The following is a 21,113-nucleotide window of genomic DNA, read 5'->3' as shown; positions in this document are numbered from 1 at the left end:
TATAAGTGTTACAATAAAAGACTTGGAAGAATTGTTGACAGCATTGATGTGGTGGTTGATGAAGAAGGAAACATTCCTAGGCAAGTAAATCATGAAAATATTGAAGAGGATGAAGACTACCCTCCAAATCAGACTAAAGATGAAGAAGAACCTCAAGAGGCACCAGAGGAACAGACAAGGATAGAAGAGAAGACTCCATCTAGGTATGTTCAAAATAATCATCCAGAATCTCAAATCTTGGGGCAAAAGAAGGCAGGCGTACAAACAATAAGAACAATTGTAGAAGCTTCAAGCTATTTGGCATTACTCTCTTCCACTGAACCACAAAATGTAAGAGAGGCATGCAAAGATGAATGCTGGGTCAAGGCAATGGATGAACAACTTGAGTAGATAAAAAAGAACAATACTTGGGAATTGGTTCCTAGACCAAAAGATACGAATGTCATAGGGACAAAATGGGTCTTCAAAAATAAGTTGAATGAAAATGGGGAAACAATTAGAAACAAGGCCAAACTTGTTTGTAAAGGGTATGCTCAACAAGAAGGAATAGACTTTGAAGAAAATTTTGCTCCTGTTGCAAGACTTGAGGCCATCTAAATGTTCCTTGCTCTCTCAAGCTTTCAGAAGTTCAAAGTATTTCAAATGGATATGAAATCAACCTTTCTGAATGGAGACTTAGAATAAGAGGTATACATTGAGCAGCCAGATGGTTTCATTCTTGGGAATGATCCAAATCTTGTATGAAAATTGAAAAAGGCTCTCTATGGTCTTAAACAGGCTCCAAGGGCTTGGTACTACCGTTTGGACAAATATCTTCATCAACAAGTTTTTTCAAAAGGATCAGCAGACAACAATCTTCATATAAAAATTGAAAATTACAAATTGCTAATACTTGTTGTGTATGTAGATGATATTATCTTTGGCAACAATGAAAAATCTATGAGTCAAAGCGTTGCCTTGGTGATGCAGAAAGAATTTGAAATGTCTTTTCTTGGAGAACTGACATATTTTCTTGGTTTGCAAATCCAGCAAAATGAAGATGGTATCTTTTGTCTCAAACCAAGTATCTCAAGCAGATCTTGAAGAAATGTGGCATGAAATATGCAAAACCAGTATGTACCCCCATGGTTACAGGATGCAGCCTCAGTGAAAATGATGAATTAGCAGCAGTGCATCAGCCAACCTATACTCTATGATTGGAAGTCTACTTTATTTGATAGGTACCCGACCAGACATCATGCATGCAGTGGGAATAGTTGGAAGATTTCAGGCAAATCCAAAGGAAACTCATCTTCAGGCAGTGAAGAGAATTTTCAAGTATCTTCAAGGAACTCAAAACTATGGCTTATGGTATCCTAGAAATACCGATCTCACTCTTCATGCTTATACAGATGTAGATTGGGCTGGAAGCGTGGATGACAGAAAGAACACAAGTGGTGGTGCGTTCTTTATGGGTTCTAGATTAGTATCTTGGTTCAACAAGAAACAGAGTTCGATTGCTTTATCTATAGCTGAAGCAGAATATGTGGCTGCTGCATCTTGCTGCACTCAACTTCTTTGGATGATGCATACCTTGCAGGATTTTCAAATCACTTGTACACCACCTATCTCCATCTTATGTGATAATACAAGTGCAATCAGCATTTCAAAGAATCCAGTCATGCATTCAAAGACCAATCACATACCAATCAAGTATCACTTTCTCCGGGAACAAGTGTTGGAACAAAAGGTCAAATTGGAATATGTTCCTTCTAAGGAACAAGTTGTTGACATAGTCACCAAACCATTACCCAGGGAGACCTTTGAATACCTCAGGCAAAAGTTGGGGGTAGTTGATGTATCATCTTGTTGTTGAATCTCATCTGTCTTAGAGAGTGTTGGTTGTACACGAGTTTCAGATGGGGTATACGCGTACATTTTCTGGGTTATGGATTGGTCGAAGATAGAATGGCACAGGCTCAGGAGGAGCATATATTCTTCTAATAATGCATTGTTGGCATTATGGTAGAAGATCTTGGAGGAAAAAGTACAGAAGGAGAACATGGATGTTGATCCGAATATTGCTGCTAATATGTCTCTATCTCTTTTGTCAAAGTCATGTATGGTGTATGGTAGTTTATGGTTCTTCTTGAAGAATTTTTCTTTTGCAGATCTGGTCTATTGTGAAGGGGAGCTCATTTAGAAATTTCAGCAGGCACTTAGGGGGAGTATGGACAGCAAGGAAGAGAATATCTTGGTTTTCCCTTTGCCCTTGATGTCAAAGGGGGAGAATGACTTTGAGGATCTTGGGGTTGCCATCAAGTCCAAAGGGGGAGATTGTTGACAGTATGGTTTAGGTTTAGCGCTATGGCACAGGTGTTGTACTTGATGGAAACTCACTCAAGTGGCAGATCTATGTTCAAGATCTCAAAATAATAGAAAATGAGATACCCGCAGGTGATCCTAAGAGAAGTTGCGGACCCGCAGGTACGCCGACCAAGAAGTGCGGACATATCCGCAGGTGCTCCGTTCAGAAGGTGCGGACCCTAGTTCACTAACTCCAATGCAGAGAAGAGCGCACACGTGGGGTTCCTTATGTTTGGCCCTTGGTATTTAGCCCGTCGATCATGATCCTATGGTTTTGGTCCGTGGTATAGGATCTAAAGTATTGAACCCCAGTTTGGATCCCTTGTATTGGTTTTTGATGGTTTTGTCCCATGGTGTGAATAAGGGCTTGCCTATAAAAAGAAAAGGATATCACTTGGCTATAAACTTGTGAAAATTGAATATCTTAAGATCTGAAATTTTGGGTGATCAGTTTTAAAAGCTAGATCTAAATCAAGGTGAATTTTAAGGCGAATCTATTGATAGGTTGTGATCTCTCAGGCACATGATCAGATCTGTGGATCTGACTGACTGTGGCACATTGGAGGACTGTTAATTTGGCTCTATTCAGAGGTCTGCACACGATCAACAACGTAGGTGTGGAGTTCTGCAATGCAGCAAAAGGCGTAGGTGCGAGGATCCGCAGCATAGCAAAAGGCACAGGTGTGAGGTACGCAACACAGAAGAAGGCATAGTGCGGAGGTACGCACTGGAACAGAAGGACTAGGCGCGGAGGTACGCTATCAGGCAGACAGTGCAGTTGCAGATCTGAGCAGAGGCACACAAAGCAGCAGAAGGAGTAGGTGCAGGGGTACTCAGAGCAGAAGAAGGACCAGGTGCGGATCTGCACAGTTTAGACACGGAAGAGCTGCTGATATTCGCAGGCCTCTATTGGTGAAGTTGCGGACCTTTCTTGAAACATTTGTTGGCTGTCTTTTATCTATTGCTGAAGAGTTCTGGGTTTAGATTACTGGCATTACTGATCTGGTTACTGCATTCTGAGAAGTTATTGGTTGATTGAAAAATTTTGATTGGGTGAGTTACATGTACTTGATGATTATTTGATGTTCATGGATCCAGTTTGAAAATTTATGAAAAGTGGTCCTTGGAAGAAAAGAAGCAGGGGGTTGTAGCTCCCTTCCAGGAGAGACTGGAAAATGAGAGAGGGTTGTAGCTCTCTGCAGGTTGCAGCCTACATAGTGGTAAAGCACTGCACCAGTACAAAATCATTGTAAAAGAAGTTTCTAATTGAAAGAAGATAGAGATGTATTGCAGCAGGTGGTTTTCACCCACATTGGGTTTCCACCTTATATCTGGTGTTCTTTGGTGTGATTATCTATTTTTCCTGTTCTTGCTCATTATTATATGGTACTGACATAAAAACTAATGATCAATATCTGAAGAATAACTTAAAGTATAAATCTGGATGATATATTGAAAAGAATTTGATAATATTGTTTCACCCCCCCTCTTAGTATTATTTTCAACAATTTCCCCTTTATAAATAGAATCATTCACGATTCACCATAGCTCATAGCACATTTAGATCTAACAATCCAGATCTTTTATCACAATCGCAAGTCGCTATGGGCAAGTATTGAGGTCTCGGTACATACAAATAGAGTTTTGTGATACAATATAATCAATGGTCCCACCTCCATCACATATCACAGGTTTCCAATTCTCTTGGCCCACTTCCTTTCAAATGAAATGTTGTGATGTGATGTCTCGTGATCGCATATCACACTGTCCACAGCTGGGGTCTGATAACACACAAGCTTCCTTGCAATGCGATAACTCGCGATCTTACGTTGCAACTTCTTAAGACCTGTGAGCTAACCCAGTGTAACACATATTTGCGATGCGATATAGGGGATTCAACGGTTGAGATCTTAAGCGCTTAACACTATTAATAATACAAAGGGCTACAATTTCTATTAACTCTGTGTTTTATATCGTAGAACATGAAAACAGAGAAATATTCAACTCCATCCCGAAAACAAAGAAACAAAGGCAAACGAGGGATTCCATAGATCTGATGTTTAATCACACACAACATCAATATATAATCATACATACGCATCAACTATTCATAATAAAAAATGGTTACAAAGTCTCTCCCTTCGACTCCATTACAATGATTTAAGACCTCTGTTCAATATTAAAATCCTCGCTCTATCACATGACTCTTACTTCACTCAATCCTCTCTCATCCATCCTTTTTTTGTCTACATTATATTTTCTTCATTTTATCAATCCCATCCTGTCTAACAACTCAATCCCTATTCTTAAACAATCTAACAATCAAATCACTATTTTCCTGCTATATCACACACCTATGCTATAAACTTATCTTTGAATCTAAAATAAGACAATTTCTACTTATTACAATAATGAAATACAACTCATTTCTTGAGATATCCAACCCTCTCAGTAAAAATTGACTTTTGACCACTCAGGTCAGTGAAATTCAACTTGTTTAGCCACAACATGTGAACAGACTTTCACATTGTTGGCTAAGTCTAGATGCTCCTGCATCAGACTCCCGGGGAAGAGAGAAATCATCCCTTAGAATTTCAGGGCTTACTCCATACTTCTACAACTTTGTTGTTGTTAACCAGCTAGCATCCTCCACTAGCTGTCCTTTCCATTTGACTAGATACTGAAAATAAGTCTATCCTCTGGTTCTTTTGGATACTCTTTTCTCCAAAACAACTTCTACTTCTTTCTTAACAGTGTTTGGCATTTGTTCTTCCCAGTTCTAGGTTTGAAATTCATCTTCTATAGTTTCCTCATGTACCTTTGTCTTTTCCCCTTTGTATGGATACAAATCTACAATATTGAAAATAGGTGATATTCCAATCCCTTTTGGCAATTCAATTTCATATGCATTAGCTGAAGACTTTCTTACAAATCTACATTGTCCTATCTTTTTCATTTTTAGTTTATTGTAAGTCTTAGTAGGAAATCTTTCCTTTCTCAAATATACCATCACTAAATCTCCCACTTGAAATGTTGGAAATAATACTGAGAGGGGGATTGAATGAGTATTAGTCAAGTTAATAATCTTTTTTTTTTCTTACTCAAATTTACTTCCATGTGAGAAACCCACATGTGCACGCAACTGTGTTTAAGGGAACAAGCATATATCCAACAAACTAATGATTCAGTTAATTCATCATATGTTGATCTTTAGTTTGTGCATCAGTACTTTATTAAACATTAAACAGTAACCATATGCAGTTAATAACAGAGTGAACCATCACACATAAGCAACACACATGAACACCAAGATTTAAGGTGGAAACCTAATGTGGGTGAAAACCACCTGCTGCTATCATCTCTGTCTTCTTTGAATTATAAGAAAATATGTTTACAACATTGTACTGGTGCAGAATCATACCAGTATGCAGGCTTCTACCTATAGAAAGATACAACTTCTCTCGTTCTCCAGCTTCTACTAGAAGGGACCTACAATCCCCTAGCTCTTGTACTAGCCGATATGTTTACTAGCACGTAGGCACCGACCTACAGAAGGCTACAACCTTCTCTCTTCCTCTAACGACCACTTTTCATAAATTTTCATACTAGATACTCCTGGAACACAACATCATAATGTGAAGGCCACGTTTCATCCAATTTTCATACTGGACCCATCAACAACATTGAAGCTCAAAATCAATCACCAATGTAATACAACCATCAAATACATCTGCATCAAGTAATCACTAAAACTAAATCATCACTTTCTGAATCAATCAATCCATGAATCTCTAACACAACTTAATCAAACATTCATTCATACATTAATCAACTTCAACAAGTCAATTGGAACGAAGAGATTATTGTAACCAGTACATAGATTTGTACCCAGACCACTACATCATCATTTAGAACCTATTGTAACCTCAAAACCATACATCAGAGTGTATACGCAACTTGGAAGAGCCGAACCAGCGTGTATACACAACTTCATCAAAGCGAACCAGTGTCTAGATATGCAAATACTTACTTATAACTTCGTTGCACTTTCTGACTTCAAACATACCTAGATCATCACATATAAAGGATAATACATGTGTTAGCAACCAGATATAGTCCATCAAATCACATAATGATAAGTGATTATGATCCTAATCCATTATTAGATCTCATCCATCATCTCTGAAGCAAGTCACAATCAATCAATCTGAATACTGTTACCAAAATGCAATCACCAGAACATAAAGAAAAACCAAGAACTCTGCATCAACAACCAGAACCAACTGTAACTTCAAACATCATAGTTCATAAGGTATACACTGCTTAGATGCATCGAACCTGCATGTATACGCACTTTTAACAAAGTCAACCAGTGTATACATCTGTAAATATTCATTCATAATTTTGCAGCTATTCCAAACATCAGTTATACCCATATCATAATATTTATAGAAAAACAAATGCGTCAGTATACAGATCTAGAATAAACATGATCAAACCATATAAATATAATTCATTCCAGGCCTTAAGATCCTGATCCATAATTACATCTTGTACTCCATCAACTGCTAAGGTTCCTCCTTGGCTCAGATCAAGCAGAACCTCATAAACCCATAACCTGCATACTGGATCTCACACTTTACCAAATATCCAATTACTTCTACCTTGGTCTAATGATCTTCTCCTCCATATATAGTTTTAGGCCTTTCTCAATACCATGGACCAAAACCACTTAGGAACAATACCTTGGATCAAATACCTAGGGTCAATACCTCGAACCAAATACCATGGACCAATACCATGGATCAAAATACCATGGACCAAATACTTTGGACCAAAAACTTAGTTTTCCAAGGTATACATGCTTTTTCTTCTGTGGAAGTGCGTGTGTACGGTATACACTTATTTTGTTCTATTAGCCTGCATGTATACGTAGCTTGGTCAAGGGGAACCTATGTATACCTCTCTTTCTTCATTCTGTGTAGTCTGATCTGCAATTACTTGTTGTTTACCTGCTATACTGTGATCTTTCATCAGAGTGAGTTTCCTTCTGAACTGATTCCTTAAATCTTCATTGCATTTCATCACATTTCTAAACACTACTGTCATGCATTCTGTCACATATGATATCTCTTCTATAGATTCATCTAGTTACCATATACAAGTGAGTTGTTCTGCTACAAGTGGGTTGCCATCAAGTACAACAAATACATCATAATGCCAACAATCTCCCCCTTTGGACTTGATGGCAACCATGTTGGTGTTGATTACTGCAAGCTGTAGAAACTGTTAGAGATAAAAAGCAACACCAAAATACTCTCCCCCTTTGACATCAAGGGAAAGGGTGGACCAAGTTATTCTCCCCCTTTGATATCAAGGGGAAAGAGCTAACCAAAAATAAGACTTCCATATCTGAACAGCTGAATATAAACATTGATCATGCTCCCCCTAAGCACATGCTGAATTTTATAATTAAACTCTCCCTTTGTACATGCTCAGATGCACTATATCATCCATGCTCCCCATGAGCACATGCAGAGTCTGTAAATATTTTGCAAAATAATAACATGACTCTATCACTCGACTATGTGAGTTTGACCTTCCTATCATCGGTGACACATACATACATCCATATACGAAATTTGACTCATCCTCCCAATCAAGTGGGGATATACCAATTGTTTATACATGATAGAAATTACATCATATGACCAAAAAGGACTCATCAAAAGACTACTACAGACAAAGACAAATTATTACATCATTGGTCTTCATATGCCCTTTACATCGAATGATATATATGACATTTATAATAGAGACCATGTATCTAAACAAGACAATGATAGTCATCGACAACTATCATACACCATGTATGATCTGCACCATAAGCATCTGTCAGCATCCAAACCAGAAAACTATATATGTTAATGAAGATATGACAGAGTAAATATCATCAACTTGTGACAAAGTATGTCTGCGTATAGATATCAACTCATCCTCTTGATCTCATCAAGATCAACTTGCTTCGTTTCCTTAGTAGAAAGAGCCTTATCATAACCTTCCATGAATCAACTCAGCATATGTCATATCTCCAAGAAGTAACACAAAATCATTCACACCATATCATATGTGAAAATACCATAGTAATCACATTATGATCTTTCACATCATCATCAAGAACTGCATCATTTTTCCACAAGGACCTTCACGTATCATCACTAGTTAACATCCCATATCTGATAAGCATCGACCATGATAATCAACATATGTGAGTATCAACCTATCATCATAAGATAAGAACTCATCATCATTATGTGGTTAAGTAAGCCATGTCTTTGAAAATCCATGTCTTCAAATAGCTATGTCTGCAATAACACCATTCTCTTGGCCAACCAACAATATGCATCTTAAGTAATCATCCATGTATCCATCAAAGAGATATCAATATGTATCTATCAAACCATGAGCTCATGGTCATTTGCCAATATTTCTTGATATCATCAACAGTAACAATCCTCAACCGTGTGAGATCGAAGATCTATAGGAATCCTCTATCATAATTGCACCATATGAATTTTATGCATTTTTGAAGGAATGACGACTGCAGCATAGAAGAGATGAGTGGCTCATCATCAATTAATGAAGTTGTGTACTCAAGATTTTTGCTTCTCCTTGTCCTTATGAAGATCATCATGTAAGCAACATATATATACATCATCAAAAATTCATCCACAATCATCCATAAATCTGATCTAAATAACAACTAGGTAACCCCAATCAATATAAGTATCATCTGAGATTTCATCATGGGAACTTATAACTTTCACATAGCAAGATGTATCAATTTAAACACTTTAGCCACATAAGCATCATCATCATTGAAAAGACTTCTAAACATAATGCCAACAATGCTTTGTTAGAAGCATAGCATGTTCTCCCCTTGAACCTGTTCCACCTGTTCACTGTCAGATCTGATCATTGCATATATCAATAAGAAGTATCAAGGCATCATCATCAATACATCAAGTTATCAACAAATTGTTAGGATAAAAACACTTCTAAATAATATCCATAGACTGTAGTCATCTATGACAGAAAATATAACTAATAATTGTCTAAATCATATCACATCAGTTTTTCTGAGACTGTCCCAAATCATTTTTCTCAAACGACATATATGCAACTGTGTAGTTGTGAACTCGCATATATACCTGACTTGACTTCATGAAACTTGCGTATGAGATTTATAACATTGAAGTTTCATACTTTCAGCTTCTCCTAAGTCTATCATGTCTGTAACTGTGCCATGCCACATTTTTCTGAATGTACTCCCTTCTTCTTCCATATCTTCGAGCGTGATGATGTTTTCTCCTGCATTCCTTTGCTATATGTCGAAGCTTGTTACATGCATAACATCTTACATGTTTCATATTTATTCTATAGTAGTCAATGGATTTGTGACCAAACATATTGCAAGAAAAACAATATCCCTTAAAGTACCTGCAAGCTGATGATCTTTCTATGTGATGGTCTTGAACCATTCTTCTTCCACATCTTGTTGCAAAATATCCAAGATTATTACATATAAAACATTCAACATTATTCATTTGAGGAAATAAATGACTATCATTTCCATGGTTAGGAGTGAAATATTTTCTTTGAAGAAATTCTTTCTTTGGTTGTTGATGGGATTGTCCTCTCATCTCCTTGTTGAGAATTTCAGATTTTGAATTAGAGTTCCTTGCCTCACTTTGTGAGCTATATTCACCTTCAGTAGATTCATGAAAAATAAGACCATTTTTTATGGAAGGAGACCTTTAACTACTAAGAATATCATTCAAGACCTTAGCACTATATTGAAATCATAAGAGCTTATCCTTTTCTTCTAATTTACCTTTTAGTATATTTACCTCAACCTGATATTGCTCTTCCTTTTCAAGATACTGCTTCTTTATGATTTCTTTAACTTTTCTTCCTTCTTCCATCTGTCGCCTTAATTTAAGAACTTCTTTTTCTTGTTTTTCAATAGCTCGGAGTAGTTCTTCATTCTGAGGTGATTCTGAATGTGAAGAGTTGCTTCCACATAATACCTAATCGATTCTCCCACTGTCATAGTTCCTTTGAGATGTATTCTTATTCTGAGGCTATTTCTTCTTTAGCTTCTTTCCCATTGTTCTATGGATCTCCTTCAAGCGATCAAGCTTCTACCAAAGGACCTAGCTCTCATACCAATTGTTGGAAATAATACTGAGAGGGGGGGTGAATCAGTATTAGTCAATTCAATAATATTTTTCTTTCCTTACTCAAATTTATATACGCTACTTCCATGTGAGCATCCAACATGTACACACAACTGTGTTTAATGGAACAAGCATATATCTAGCAAACAAATGATTCAGTTAATTCATCATATGTTGATCTTTAGTCTATGCATCAATACTTTATTAAACATTAAACTATAACCATATGCAGTTAATAACAGAGTGAACCATCACACATACGCAACACACATGAACAACAAGATTTAAGGTGGAAACCCAATGTGGGTGAAAACCACCTGCTGTTGTCATCTTTATCTTCTTTTAATAATAATAAAATATGTTTACAACATTGTACTAGTGCAGCCTCATACCAATATGCAGGCTTCTACCTGTAGAAGGCTACAACCTTCTCTCATTCTCCAGCTTCTACTAGAAGGGAGCTACAACTGCCTAGCTCTTGTACTAGCCAATATGTTTACTAACACATAGGCACCGACCTACATAAGGATACAACCTTATCTCTTCCTCTAGGGACCACTTTTCATAAATTTTCATACTCGATACTCCTGGAACACAACACCATAATCTGAAGGCCATGTTCCATCCAATTTTCATATCACCCATCACCAACATTGTGTAGAGCATTGGAAAGGTATGTTTTGATGCATAATTTAGTGATGTTTCAAGCAATGTTTGTAATCTTTTCTTTGTTATAAAGTAAGAAGAATGTAATAAGAATGAGCACGAATGACCAATTACTAATAGTTGTCTTCTCTATGCAGAAAATGACAAAAGGAGGAAGACGCAGTGCAAAACTGGAGTTCCATGAAAAGATAACGGTTGTCCCTTCGAAGCTAACTAAAGTCCAGACCAGGGCGAGCAAATCTCAGCAAATCAATCTGGGACAAGATAAGGGACTGTCAGTTCGGAAGACTAGGCAAAGAAAAGAGAGGAGTTAACAGCTTAACAGATCCCTCAGGATCTTTGATCCTGAGGGATCGTTACTTTCAATTATTTTGTTGTCTGGTTAACTCCACCATTACTAGTATAAAAAGGGTAGCATTGAAGACTTGAGGGACTCTGGTTTTTATCTTGTATCTTTATTTTCTGTTTATAGACTTCACAGTCAGTTGGAACTCAGACTATCGAGTCTCTTTGAGACTTAGTTTTTGCTGTACTATCGTTGATGCGTTAATATAATATATTTGGTATTATTTCCCCTCTGCGTCTGAAGTAAATTCTGGCGGTGTGCCATTGGAAGATAAGGGCCCGGCTCCAACGGACACTGGCTGATTGTAACATTATAGTTTGGCTTTGTGTGGTTTGTTTATCATTCTCAATAATTTGACATATTTCACATGTTGTTCCATATTCGTTCATCCGTAGTTTTCCGATTGTAAATCTTTATAACAGGTTCACATCAAATTTCCAGAATTGGTCACATAACGATTGTTCTGAGTTGTTCACTTCTGTTACAGAATTTATAAGTGGAATGCTTTAGCTACATATAGTTGGAGTGACGATCATAAGAAAATGGAATTAACGCTGTAGGTGGACTGCTGGTGATCATGTCAGATTATCTGTACATATGATTGACGTTTCCTGTTTATTTGATTTAGTTGTCTACTTTTATATATGATTGACGTTTCCTGTTTATGATGGTTTGCTGTTCCATTTGGTTAAGTTGTTTACTTGTATAAAAGATTGCTCTGTCTTTGTGTATAAGTTGATGTAAAGGATTGAGAGTGTTGAACTCGCGAGACTTAGTTTCTTTACTGCTGTTCCTTTTACTATTGTTCCATTTCTGCATTGCCGTTCCATTTTACTTTCCTGTTGTTCCTTTTTACTCGCATTCATTGGTTTGGTGTGAGAGGAGGATCAAGGCTGTCATGACACACAACAGACGCTACTATGCTCCCAGATCCGTGATCCATGCTCTAATTTCTTTTCTTTCAACAGTTTCTAGAGGGATGGGTTACTACTTCCGCACCCTCGACTGGTAAAGTTGTTGCCTATAATTTCTTTCTGCAAAAGTAATCTAGCCATAGTTTAGCATCCATTTACTCTTGTATTTATTAGGCCTATACTACGAAGCATTACTCTGACAAATAGCCTCAAATTGAGATACCCTTTGCAATAACAAAACGCTCCCAGATTGACTTGTAATGTGAGATAACTAGAGGTGAAAAAGGCCCTTGTTACAGCTCTACATTTTGGCGCCGTTGCTAGGGAAGGGTATATCCATTTGTCTTTTAAACAGGGTAGTGTGCGAATCTGCTAGGGGAGAGTTGGATTTTAAAAACGAAAGGTAAGAACCTGCATACGGAGCATGTAAAAGCCCTGCTCCACCGTCCGCTTTCCTAGCATAATTGATTGGTTAAAGAGGATTTAGCAGTTTAATTGGAGTGCATGACTAAGCAGAAAAAGTTAGAGAAAGATCAAAAGCCTCCATCCAAAGCCAAGGGGCCGGTGACCCTTGGACAAACAACCTTCATAGACAAAATCTATAAGAAATCCGACTCTCAGCCATCGGTAGGTTATAAGAAAGTCAATTCTAAACAGCCTACTAGTTCCCTTCAGGCCTCGGGATCACCATCTGAAGCCTTTGCTGAAGTGCACAGTCAAACAGAGGAGCAGGATTTTCAAGAAATTGAAAATTTGACTCCTGGACCATTGCACGAAGGGACCCAAAGTAACCTTTGTGAAGGAGAAGGGGAAACAGGGGAAATCGAGGAACCTAGATCTCTTATTGAATTAAACCAGCCTTTAAATAGCCCGGACAAGGGAAGCACTGTAAAAATCCTTGTTGAAGGAATCCATTCACCGCAGACAGTTGGGGCCATTATCATCCCTGATCAAGGGAGTGGTGTCAAGACAATCCCTGTTAAGACTACCCCTCCTCAACCAAGGAACACTCTCTTGGAAATTCCTGAAGATTACTGGCATATATTTGATCCCATGGCGCAGAATCAGCCAAACACCCAGACCTCCACATTGCAATATCCTATAGTAGATTCTGCAGCAAATGCGCCCATGAAAGCCATCCCTCTCCAGCATATCCCCACATTTCATGGCCTTACATCAGAAGATCTGGACGCATTCTTGTTCGAATTTGATGTATTATGTAGAGGATACGATTACACCACCGATCCCCAGAAACTGAAATTGTTCCCCTCTACATTAAAAGGGTCTGCATTAAGATGGTTTATGGGCTTAGGTGGTGGGGTTATTAACAATTGGGATCAAATGAAAGAAGCCTTTTTAAAGAAATATCAAGATTACTGTAGGTCAAGAGAACTAAAAGATGAAATTTTTCAAATGTTAGCCAGACCAAACGAAACCCTAGAAGAATATGTGGAACGTTTCCAATATAACTTGCAAAGATCCCCTTATGCATCGCTACCTCTGCCTGATAACGTGTTGAAAACTGCATTAATTATAGGTATGAAAGAACAATGGATCGAAACGTTAAACATTATGAGGAAAGGAGACATTTAACAGGAAAATTTTGCTGATATCATTGATCTGTGTATCAGGAGCTCAAGAGGCAGCACGAGGATAAAACCAGCAGAATGTGATCGCTTCACCAGAGATAACAGAACATCAACAGAGGGAGTAACACGGGTGGAACTTGGAAATTTGCTAGAAAATTTTAAAACTGATATCCTGTGAACATTAACTACACAATTTGACATTGTGCAGGCTAAACAGAAGCAAGCCGAGGCGGAACAGAATCTAGCAGTTTTTTGCCCACGATGCAGGAAGAAACACAGCCACAAGGAATGCCCGCTGGATACAGTCCAAATATGTGCTATCTGTACCAAGGACCACCTGACCGAAAGCTGCCCCTCACTTCCTGGTTTGAAGGCAGTATACAAAGAAGCAGAAGAGGAGCCAGAATCAGCATATTTTATTAACCAGTGTCGTCAATGGCAGCCTAGGCAATCAGGTATGTTTTCAAACCCCTCCTCTTCTTTTCAACCCCCGCAGTTCAATACCCAGCAACAGAATATGTGGCAAAACCAGTCTCAACCCCCGTTTTCAAATTGGTCACCTCAAATGTTTCCTACTCCGAATCCTTGGATGTCCCAATTTGGTTGGCCAAACTGCCCTTATCCTCCACCATATTGGTAGAATAATTCATATCCTCCGCAGTGGACCCCTTCCACTTCGCAAATCTCATCCTGGCAGACAAGCTGGCCAAGATCGACATATCAGCCAGTAGGATCAATTCCATTCCCTCAACCGACTCTGCCAGCCTTACAACAAAACCCCCAGCCTAATCTGAGACCGCAGCTCCCAGCCCAACCCAACCCTAATCCAAATAATAGACCAGTTCAATCTCTTCAAATTATAGAATCCTCAGAAATTGAATCTGATCTGCGGGAGTGCAACGATCTTCAGTTAAGATCTGGGCGAATAATAGAAACTGAGGGACATAGAACAACTCACATTGAAGATCAGTTACCTATAGAACAGCCGTCACAACAGGAAGATGTAAATAAAGACCAGGCTCATCAACAAGTAATTACATCTCCTCCACCATTCCCAGAACGATTAGCCATTCCACGACCAACACAATATCCAGACTTTGATATTCTGGGAGAACTACAAAATTTGTACATAAGAATTCCATTCCTTCAAGCTATACAGGATATCCCCATATATGCAAAAACCATAAAGGACCTGTGTAGCAGAAAACCAAAAGGAAATGTAACTTCTAACCCAAGAGTCTAGGTAGTCGGCACCTTATCCGACCTCCTATCAGGAAAAGAAACACCAGTTAAATACGAGGACCCTGGGAACCCAATAGTCACTGTTCAAATTTATGGGCAGACCTTGAGCAACGTCTTAGTTGATCTAGGGGCTGCAATTAACATCCTGACAACATCAGCTTGCCAGAAACTCAGAATTACATCGGTAGAACCTACTTCCACTTTGTTAGAACTAGCTGACCGATCAGTAATTAGACCAGAAGGCACCCTGTATGATGTCATGGTTTCAGTAGATTCCTGGGAATACCCAACCGACTTCCTGATAATTAATCCGAGAACCCGACTAGATGGACATCCGCTAATTCTAGGTAGACCGTGGCTCACTACTGCTGACGCCTACATTGGTTGCAGGCAGGGAAACATGACCATAACCAGAGGGCCGGATATCAAAAATTTAATTTTGTACCCTCCAGCTCAGCCAAGCATCACGATGATGAAAGCCAACCTGCGCCCTGCCTCATATATCACAGACAACATTAGACCTCCATTAACAGTCCAGGAAGCGCTAGATTTCAAAGATCAAGCCGAAGACGATGCCATTAATAAATTCATTAATCAAACAGAATCCACATCGTATACACAATGTTTTATGATAAAGGCGACATTTGACAATGAATTAGAAGAGGATCCCGTGAAGAACGAACATGACCAAAATATACCGGCGACTTCTGTCGCTAATAGCAAAGTGGTGCAAATTGAACTGGGGAAAACTTTAAATATTAACGCTAATCTGACACCAGAACAAGAGACAAAACTCATCAAGCTCTTACGAAAGTATCAGGAGGCATTTGCATGGGACTATCCCGATATGAAAGGGATTGACCCCCAGCTATGTACACATCATATTTATATTGAAAAAGATGCAAGACCTGTTCGACAACCGCAAAGAAGACTCAACCCCCATTTAAAAGATGTTGTAAAAGATGAGCTTCAGAAACTTTTAGATGTTGATTTCATTTATCCTATTTCTGACAGCAAATGGGTCTCCCCACTGGTGGTAGTACCTAAAAAGAACGGGAAATGGAGGATCTGTGTGGATTACAGAGAATTAAACAAAGCCACACAAAAAGATCATTTCCCTCTTCCGTTTATAGACCAGGTACTGGACACCTTAGCAGGCAAGAAATTTTTCTCTTTCCTGGATGGCTTCAGCGGATACAATCAGATTCAGATTGCCCCTGAAGACCAGGATAAGACTACCTTTACTTTCCCCTGGGGAACGTTCGCTTATCGAGTCTTACCTTTTGGTTTATGTAATTCTCCAGCCACATTCCAAAGGGCTGTTCTTAGCATCTTTGCAGATCTAATTAATGATGGATTGGAAGTCTACATGGATGATTTCACACCATATGGAGAGGACTTTGATCCAGCTCTAGATACTCTCGAAAAAGTCCTACAGTGCTGCATCGCTACCAGACTCTGCTTGAGTCACGAAAAGTGTTACATGATGATGACTGAAGGACTCATTCTGGGACACTATATTTCAGCAGCTGGTATTCAGGTAGACCTGGCTAAAATTCAAATACTTTTGCTTATTCCAACCCCCACTAATCAGACAGAGGTACGCAATTTTCTTGGTTTTTCTGGCTATTATAGACGATTCATACAACATTATTCACATATTTCTGCACCTTTACATGCATTAACTGGAAATGTTGACTTCTTATGGACAGAGAAATGTGATCGGGCCTTCAAAGAATTAAAGAAGATGGTATCTACAGCTCCAGTTCTCCGAGGACCTAATTGGAATTTACCATTCCAAATTTCAACCGACGCCTCAGACACAGCAATCGGTGCAGTTCTGGGCCAAGAAGAGGATAAAAAACCATACGCCATCTATTATATCAGCAAGAATTTGGTTCCAGCTGAATTAAATTACACTGTCACCGAAAAAGAATTTTTAGCTGTGATACACGCTGTTAATAAATTTAGACACTATATTACAGGCTATCCTGTTATTTTGTATACAGACCATTCTGCTATTAAGTACTTAGCAAACAAGCCTGTTACAAATGGAAGAGTAACCAGGTGGTTGATCTTGTTGCAAGAGTTCGACATTACAATCAGAGATTGACCGGGGAAGGAGAATCCTGTAGCCGATTTCCTCTCACGAATACCAAAGTCAGTTGAAGCAGCAGCAGTCGAGGACCAATTTCCAGACGAACACTTATTCGCTGTCGCTGTTCAGACTCCCTGGTACGCTGATGTTGCTAATTATCTTGCAGTAGGTAAGCTTCCAAAACATTTAAGTCCCAATGAACGGAAACAAATTGTTCAGAGAAGCAATCGATTTTCGTGGGTTGGGGGCTATTTGTTTCACACAGGAGAAGATATGGAAATCAGAAGATGTATCCGGGAGGATGAAATCTTTGATATTTTGAAAGCCTGCCATGACGGGCCATGTGGAGGACACTTTGCTGAACGAAGAACAGCACACAAGGTATTACAAACGGGATATTACTGGCCTACAATTTTCAAAGATGCGAAAAAATTTGTCCAGGCCTGTGATAGCTGTCAGCGTGTAGGACGACCTGGTCCAGCCGACGAAATGCCTTTGCGGCCCCAATTAGTGATCGAACCTTTCGAACGCTGGGCTCTGGACTTCGTCGGCCCCATCAGCCCGCCATCAAATCAAAGAACCTACATTTTGGTAGCAACTGAATATGTTACCAAATGGGTTGAAGCGGAGGCATTGATTAGAGCTACAGAAGATTCGGTAATACAGTTCTTGCTCCATTTGTTTGCACGTTATGGTCTCCCAAGGGAAGTAATTACAGACGGAGGACCACAATTTGTAGGGCACCAATTAGCTGCAACACTCAATAATTATCGTGTTCAACATAAAATTACTACCCCATACCATCCTCAGGCAAATGGGCAAGTGGAGAGCAGCAATAAGGTAATAGAGTCGATTTTGACAAAAACAATTGCCTCACATCGGCGTGATTGGGCCGCCCGATTACCCGAGGCACTGTGGGCTTATCGAACCACATGGAGAAGCACCACCGGCTACTCACCATATCACTTAGTGTTTGGAAAGCAGCCCATTTTTCCTATAGAATTCGAAATCGAAACGCTGCGAATGGCCCAAGAAGTTGGATTGGATTTAAGTGAAGCGTAGAAAAATTGATTACACCAAACTAATGAATTATATGAAATAAGGCTCTCTGCATTACAGAATACGGCACTCATTCAACAGCAGCGAGCCAAATGGCATGATGCGCTTATCAAAAACAAGATATTTCATGAAGGAGACTGGGCTCTGTTATATGATTCTAGATTTCAGGATTTCCCGGGGAAGCTTCAGACTCGTTGGTTGGGACCATATGAGATTCAAAAAGTCCATGACAATGGGACCCTTACACTGACCACAATCGATGGATCTGGATATACATTTAAGGTAAACGGTCATCGAGTTCGTCTGTATCACAAACCGCTCACTCGGGAATCTTTTTGTCAGCAGCTACGCCAAGATACTAACATTGAGATTATGGGCGAGGAAGCAAAAAATTCCTCACCTATAGATCAGTAAGAATTTACTTTTTATTACCACATTTTGTATATAAAATTGTAAATTTTGTATATATGTTTTTAGTATTTGTGTTTTTGCTATTCCTTTTCCAAAAGGAACAGCACCTTTGGGTTTTTGCTGTTCCTTTTCCAAAAGGAACAACACTTTTGCGTTTTGCTGTTCCTTTTCAAAAGGAACAGCACTTGTGTGTTTTTGCTGTTCCTTTTCAAAAAGGAACAGCACCTTTGCGTTTTGCTGTTCCTTTTCAAAAGGAACAACACTTGTGTGTTTTTGCTGATTCTTTTCAAAAAGGAACAGCACTTTTGCGTTTTTTCTGTTCCTTTTCAAAAGGAACATCACTTGTGTGTTTCTGCTGTTCCTTTTCAAAAAGGAACAACACTTTTCCGTGTTGTTGTTCCTTTTCAAAAGGAACAACACTTGTGTGTTTTTGCTGTTCCTTTTCAAAAAGGAACAACACTTTTGCGTTTTGCTGTTCCTTTTCAAAATAAACAGCACTTGTGTGTTTTTGCTGTTCCTTTTCAAAAGGAACAACACTTTTGCGTTTTGTTGTTCCTTTTCAAAAGGAACAGCACTGGTGTGTTTTTGCTGTTCCTTTTCAAAAAAGGAACAGCATTGTTTGCGTTTTTGCTGTCCCTTTTCAAAAGGAACAACACTTGTGTGTTTTTGCTGTTCCTTTTCAAAAGGAACAACATTTGTGTGTTTGAACAACACTTGAGTTTTTTGCTGTTCCTTTTCAAAAGGAACAGCACTTTTGGGTTTTTGTTGCTCCTTTTGAAAAGGAAGCAGCATTTGTGTGTTTTTGCTGATTTTTTAAGGCAATGCATCAAATGAACTCCTCCTCACCCTTCCTTTCAAAAACAAAAGGATGTGTTGTCCATCCTCTTTCCAAGGTCATAAGTAGCAGCTATACCTTTATGCAATGAATATAAAAGTCAGGACATATCGAGATCAGAATATCATGAATCGCTATCTTTAACAAGCCTAGTATTGATGCAACAACAAAGGAAGGATCCACACACTCATAATTTTTGCTGTCATAGTCTCACCTCCTCTGCCTTGTTGGATATTTTTATCATGTTGAGTTCCTACAATTTTCTCTATTATTACTTGGAAATAAGAACAGAAGATTTATATCTTCCAAATTGAGATGACAAGACTTCTTCTGCCATTCCCACTCTTAAGGAGGGCTGAACCACTCTTATGTGTAATTATACAAGAGCACAATCTATTATTTCAAATATATATATATATATATATATATATATATATATATATATATATATATATATATTTGTCAAATGCAGGATAAGGGGTTTCATTAAAGAACCAGCCTACTATGATCATAAGATTGGAAGCGAAGTGGCATTCCCATAATGGCCACCACACCAGGGATATGGTCCAACAGGTTCACTATATAAACAAACCTTGGAACAGGGGGTCTCATCACGAGCCGGCCTGCCCACGATTCGCGCCTCTCTGGTGAATAGCATCATGGTTATCTGGTTACCAAGCCAGCATGATGGCCTGCATTTTGACAAGAATTACTCTTCAAAAACACACAAAGAACCATGGTTCCAGGGTGAAATAAATAACTCTGCCAAGGTTATGAACACCTGTCGGCAGCAGAGTTCTGTTAGTGGTATCGGAGTCGTAATATATACACCAATTTGGATGATATTAAATACTTCCTTCTATCCTTGTAATAATGATATCTTACATTTTGATGGATACGTCACATGAATATCTATCACTACCAATCATGGCAGAGATATTGACTATGACTACCTTAGACTTTATATGAGTGCCAGACGTCCTATCCTCCTGCTTTGCATCACATCACGAAGGCTTATGCAAAACGCGATCTACCTGTTGCCTCGATCTCGGTATTTCTTTGTCTAATCTGAAACATGGCAAAACTCTACATGTTGTTCCTTTATGACTTGGTGACGGGATGGCGGCTCCTCCTCCATTTGACGGCTGGGACATCCTATCATATTGCGAGGGGGGAGGTGACCTCATTACTCCACCGGCCACGTGGTAACACACCATTCGGAAATGATATGGTATGAAGGTACGATATGGGCTAACGGCATGATAATACTATTTTTGCAATAAGTTGTTATTTACAATCAATTTTTCATGCATGCTCTGTGTTTTTCTAGCTGCGATTACGTTCTTTGCGACAGGTAATTTCTGTTC

Source organism: Pinus tabuliformis, chromosome 9 (assembly GCF_031772625.1).
Source record: "Pinus tabuliformis cultivar Carrire ecotype Pingquan chromosome 9, CPIR1, whole genome shotgun sequence".
Classification (NCBI taxonomy): domain Eukaryota; kingdom Viridiplantae; phylum Streptophyta; class Pinopsida; order Pinales; family Pinaceae; genus Pinus; species Pinus tabuliformis.
The sequence above is the reverse complement of the archived record's forward strand: the minus strand, read 5'-3'. Positions refer to the sequence as shown.